Below are 6615 nucleotides of genomic sequence, written 5' to 3'. Positions count from 1 at the left end.
GGCCGCAGGCGGCCGGGGAGGCGCACACGGGCCCTGCGCTTGGGAGCGGTCGTCCCACGCTGTTCCAGCTCAGCTGCCTTTTGAAGTGCCGTGCGAGGTGGCGAACCCAAGGGCGTTCAGGGATTCGGTAAAAAACGTGAGGCTGAGATAAGGAGGAGAAGCAAATGAATCAAACACGAGCAGCTAGTTCAGACTTTTATCTTCTAGTTAAAAGAAACTAAAAATCAGTCCCTGGTCACAAACAAATGTGATTTTCCTCAAAATTCTTCTAGTTCCTTCCTGGTGATCATCTTTATCCCTCTCCTCCTCCTATCATATTTGGCCCACAGCGCCTGGCACTCCGTGAATGTTTCGATACCAACACACACCAGATGCATGTGACAAACTTGCAGTGTAGCTGTGTCAACTAGCACAGGAATATTTATGCACCACTGGGCATCCAGAAGTCAGCACTGGCAGGTATAGCCCAGGCAGTACTTTTATGGGTATAAAAGCGCTTTTGTAGTAGGTGATGTTACTGCAAGAGCGCTTTGCCAACAATAGATCAGCATAGTGAAGAGGCCAAGCTCTCCTAGAACAGTAACAGCCACACAAAGCGAGATCGTTATGTTAACCTAATACAATCATCCGAGTAACACAAGGTAGACAAAACCACTCAGTTTTACCTGTATTGTGCACAGTGACTATGTTTGCCCAGAGCATAAACACACACATGCAAGCAGCATCCCCAAATAGGACACTCAGTCTTTACTACTACCGCACGTTGCACTGGGGGGTGAGCGCTCAACTTTCCAGCTGAGAGACAGTTAACCCAGGACAACCAGCTTCGTCCCCTCCAGACTGTTCTACAGGAACAGGGGCGTGCAGTAAATGTCACAACACTACCTGGAAATTTTTGTAGCAGATGCTCTGGATACTTCACTTTTCCAAACCCTCCCTTCAGTACTCTCTCCTGCCAGAGGAAATTAGTGTGTCCCTGTAAATAATTCATTGCAGGTAGCAAGATTTACTGTCAACATGCAGCTCATCAGAGGTACATAAAGCGTGTTCTGAGCTTAGAAGTGTTATTGGTGAGGTGCTGAGAAAGGAAAGTATCAGTAACATTCCTGAAAAAATAGAGGGATCTGGCTGATGGAGTGTGTAACAGCAGAGATAACAGCAAGAGCTTGCAGGCCACAGTACCCTCTAATCATAGTTTCCTTGAAAAGAACAGGACAAGAGTGCAGTTTTCCTAAAGTCCTCTATATATGTATATTCTTGTTTAATTGTTGTGTCTGAGGATGCTGATTTCTCATAGCTGTGAGAGCAATCTTTGCCTGTGCATCAGAGTTGTGAGGCTGCCCTTTCACAACCAAGCTATCTGATGTGTATGCTGTATATGTGGCCAGTCTGCTCTTTCCCCCACAGGTTGTCCACATGTTTCTAGAATAATAAGCTTTGCTGTAGAGGCCTCGATAAGAAGTTTTATGTCTTCTCTGCTCAAGGAAGCATCCCTTCAAGAAAATGCTGTGAAAGCTGCAAACTCTCAAGACAGCATCAGGGGATATGTGAGGCTGGAGCATGAGCTGCACACAAGTGAAACTTTCAGATTTTGTGGTTCTGATGTCTTATTTATTTCCAAATGAAAAAAAAACAAACAAACCCCCAAACAAACAAACAAAAAACAAAAAACAACAACAACAAAAAAAACCAAAACAAAAAACCCAAACACAAAAACCTCCAAACAGAAAACCAGAACAAACCCAACCAAACAACCACTTCTCCTAACTTAAGATACCAGAGACATTCTCAGATATCAGGACAAAGACCATCCTCTTTCTTGAACTAATCACTCTCAGAGCTTTTCTACTTCAGCCACATTGCATTCTAGCGTCCTGCTTTTTCACGTGCTGCATTCTGCTTGCTCATCTCTCCTAACCTCTTCATGTTAAAAAACATGAACTTTTCCACTTCAACTGAAGGATGTAGAGCTTTCAGATGCCACAAATCCCTTTTTGCTGTAGACAACATTATCTACACTCATATGCAAAATGAAACATAAAGGACATTGAAAAAAAACCAACCTATAACAGCAACCCACCCTAACTGATCTGAAATCATGGGCACCTGTTCTGCATATAAGTACTTTTAAACAGCAACACATCAAGAATCTAAACAGACATTCCTCCTTTTTGCTGCCTTGACATTGCCTGTGACATTGACCGATTTGGTGTCCTCCAGGGCACGGTTTTGGGGCCACTCCTGTTTAACATCTTTATTGATGATCTGGATGAGGGAATCGAGTGCACCCTCAATCAGTTTGCAGATGACACCAAGTTGGGTGGGAGTGTTGATCTGCTCGAGGGTAGGGAGGCTCTGCAGAGAGACCTGGACAGGCTGGAGCCATGGGCTGAGGCCAACTGGAGGAGTTTCAATAAGGCCAAATGCCGGGGGCTGCCCTTGGGCCACAACCCCCAGCAGTGCTACAGGCTTGGGGAGGAGTGGCTGGAGAGCTGCCAGTCAGAGAGGGACCTGGGGGTGTTGATTGACAGCCGGCTGAACAGGAGCCAGCAGTGTGCCCAGGTGGCCAAGAAGGCCAACGGCATCCTGGCTTGTGTCAGCAATAGCGTGGCCAGCAGGGACAGGGAAGGGATTTTACTCCTGTACTGGGCACCAGTGAGGTCGCACCTCAATTCCTGTGTTCAGTTTTGGGCCCCTCACTACAAAAAGGACATTGAATGACTCGAGCGTGTCCAGAGAAGGGCAACGAAGCTGGTGAAGGGCCTAGAGCACGTTATATGACGAGCAGCTGAGGGAACTGGGGTTGTTTAGTCTGGAGGAGGCTGAGGAGAAACCTCATCGCCCTCTACAGCTACCTGAAAGGAGGTTGCAGAGAGCTGGGGATGAGTCTCTTTAACCAAGTAAGAAGCAATAGGACAAGAGGGAATGGCCTCAAGATGCACCAGGGAAAGTTTAGACTGGATTTTAGGAATCATTTCTTTACAGAAGGGGTTGTTAGGCATTGGAATGGGCTTCCCAGGGAGGTGGTGGAGTCCCCATCCCTGGAAGTGTTTAAGAGTAGGGTCTACATAGCACTGAGGGATGTGGTGTAGTTGGGAACTGTTAATGGTGGGTTGATGATTGGACTGGATGATCTTCAAGGTCTTTTCCAACCTAGATGATTCTGTAATTTAAGATATTCGCCACGTGGAGTACAGGCTTGTGAGTATATTGCTTACAAAGTACCTTGCACACTATAAATAATCATATACCTGACAGTTATCAAAAAATCAGAGCATTCAAAATTGAAAAAAAACCCACCCAACATCAGGTTTAATTTAATCCACCCCCACAGGCCAACACAGGCCAGAATTTATTGTTTATTATGCAGAGGCTTTTAATGCTCTAGATTGATATACCCACAGTGAAGAAGAGTTGTCTGGCAAAGGGAGACTGCCCACCCCTTCTCTTTTGAGTCTATTTTGTAACAGATTACTTAATACCCCTCCCAGGATTTGGAGTCAGGGAAGGAGTACAGGCTGCGTGCCCATAACACTTCCCAGCTACAAGTAAATACTGGGCTGAAAGAGAAGCCAGCCTAGACAAGCCTCAAATTCAGAAATATCAACCTTGTAATTATAGATGTAAAATCTCTGAAAGCAATTGTCTGTTTGGATTAGTTTTCTGTGCTCCCAGCCAGGGTGCTGCTATCAGCTGAACCACAACGTCATAACTGAGGAAGGCTTGATTACTTGGCTCAGTCCAAAAATTTTTCATGAATAGGCTTCTTTGCCTGGACCCAAAGACACAACATACATATTTTGCCCTTTTTCCCAGGAAAAAAAAATAATGCAAAGTTCAGAAGGCAGGAGTATCTTCCACCGCATCTTCTCACAAGAACACTCATTCTACCATAAAAACACAGAAATTGTCTTTGTTCTTACTAGTAGCCTAGTTACTTAACATTGGAAGGAGGGCTGCACGGTTGTCTTGTGCCCCTGGATCTAGTCTTGGCTCAGATGTAAGAAGGTAAAAAATGACGATTAAGGTCAATTTTTTTCTGTTACTGTACTGCTTTTTAACCTAACAGTCCAATCTGAATTCAATTCTGGTTTCTGTTTACTTGTTCATACCAAGCTACTGCTAGCTCTTCTCATTCTGTTTTCTTTCTCAATGTTGTTTGCTTCTGCTCCTGTGACTTGCTTATTTGAGGCCTAACTAGAATATAGAGATACCTTATTACCCCAACACTGCCCTCATCATCCAATTAGCTAAAAATCTCTACAAGCAGCAGCTAACTGCAAGTTCAATGATGAGCTCTGAAATTCCAAAGAGGAGTATCAGAGCTGAACTTGTAGCAGAGGAGACTGACACCTCTGTCCAGTGAGAGTCTGGAGCACCACTCACAGGAGTATTACAAAAACCTCTGCAAAGCAGGTAAGGACCTTGCCTGGCTTTTTCAATCCGAGACAAGCTGTAGTGCTTCCTCTTGCAAAGATGTAAAAACTCTCATTTTGCTCTGCACCATTGGGCTGAAATTTCAGTAGTGATTTTAGGAATAATTTAACTGAATCCCACTACGGGTGCTCAGTCCCTTTAAAAACTTAACTTAGTAAGGCATATGATTAAAAGATGACACTACAGCTAGTGCAGAATGAGTTTACAAATTGTAAAGCAATGCTCAGTAAGATGACAGGGTGCTACGAAATGCTAATGAGCACTAGTCAGTCAAGTATTTTTCTCTAACAAAAGAGTTCAGAAGATTAGCACCACAACATATAAGCTGTTTGTCTTTTTTTTCCCCCCCATTCCTCCCTTGAGCAGTTTACTTACTGGTGCACAGGTTAGACATTTTAACAAGCTTACTGATTAGTTATTAGTACCTGGATTCCTTCACCTTCCAAATGCCAATGAAATCTATCACCAGAAACCACCAGGACATCTGTTGACCTCATCTGGATACGAGGCAAAAAAGAATTATTTTGCAAAGCTTTTAGGTATTATATGCATAACTATATAAAACTGTCAGAAAAAACCAAAACAAATTTGCTGGGTTTGTGACTTTTTACTTGACTGTTTTAAGACCAAATTGTGGTTTAAAACTGTTTAAAAAGCTTATGTAAAGAAAGCAACAGCATAAATGTCCAAACCCAAATAAAACCATTTTCTCCCTCTTGCTAGGATGCTTTTATTTTATTTCAGTTGGTGAAACTGAGCACTTGACACAGACACCTGACACAACATGGTTTTCCTTTTAATGGAGAAACAGCACATTTGGGATAATGGTATGTTCCTTATAGTGAAGATTGGATGTGATCTACAATACAAAGCCAGAGGGGAAATTCCTATGTACACATCAGTTTTGCAGTGATCATAAAGCACAGCTCTGTGCCTCTGAGTGTCACCAAGTCTACTGCTTAGGGTAGTTATTTGGAACAGGTTGAACATCCATTGCCTCCACTGTCCTTGTGTTTTGCTCCTACCAGAAGTAGATCCACAGTCTGATGAGCATCTTCAAAGACGAAGTTCTTATCCCAGGATACTTATAATTGAATTAAGGTCACAGATGAACATTATTAACCTTAGAAGAGGAGAGGGAGGAGTGGACAACAGTAACGGAAAATAAGATAGTCTTTTTACAGCTTGTGCTTATTTTGATGATTGGCATAACTTGAGCGTATTTCCTGAGCCTGTGTAGTGGTGCACTCACGCAGAAAACGTCAAGGTGGGGTCGTTACTTTTAATACACAACTGTACTCAACCACTCCCAGCAGAAATACCTTATTATAGCACCAGACAGACCCCCACCCATCATGCTGCTCTTTGTTGCCACTGCTCTAAGTAGTACCTTCAAGTGGTGTGTTATGTTCTAGCAAACACATTCCCAGAAGCCACAGGCAAAATTTCACCCAAGCCTGAAAAAATTGTCAGGGTCTTCAAATACAAGCCTTCACATGTCATCTAGCTAAAAATAAAACACAAGCCTAACGCATGAAACTTCTCCTAGTTTCTAAAGTAGATATAAAGGCTGAGGAATGTGGGAAATGGAGAATTTTATCAGAACCTTAGTTTATCTGCATTCATTTCTTCCTACTGCTAGCTCATTTCAGTTAACTGAAAAAACAGTCTTTCTCCTCCTCACCAGACAGCTCTCAGCATGAAATGAGAGAAACATTTCATGCTTCACTTATGAGAATCAGAACTGTCATACTCACTTGCCTGGACTAAGCATGGTGGGTAGCTGGTGCCCAGGTGAGAGGGAGACAGGAAGAGATTCCTCCCCATCATGTCATCCCAGCTCCTGGCAGCCACTGCAAAATTCATTCAGGAAATTTTCTGAGCTGAAGGCTCAGCCTCACCTTACCAAGCAGCCAAGGATTGCTCTTGAGCACGCTCCTACTGAAGCGCAACACCCATACCAACGAGCAAAACAGCACAGTGCAAGGGTTAAAAAAAGCAAAGCCCTTTTGCTTTTGCCTTCAACCTAGAGACTACGGCCACCACAGGCTCACCAAGCTGTGGCAAGGTCCGACTGAGGCCTACTGCCTCACAGCCCGCCCCTCAGCACCCCTGAGATGGAAGCCCACCCCGCCATAGCGCCCATGAGAAGGAAGCCCTCCCTCTCTCCCCCCACCC

The sequence above is a fragment of the Athene cunicularia genome, assembly GCF_003259725.1.
Source record: "Athene cunicularia isolate RWA chromosome 3 unlocalized genomic scaffold, athCun1 chr3_part1, whole genome shotgun sequence".
NCBI lineage: Eukaryota > Metazoa > Chordata > Aves > Strigiformes > Strigidae > Athene > Athene cunicularia.
This window is presented reverse-complemented; position numbering follows the sequence as displayed.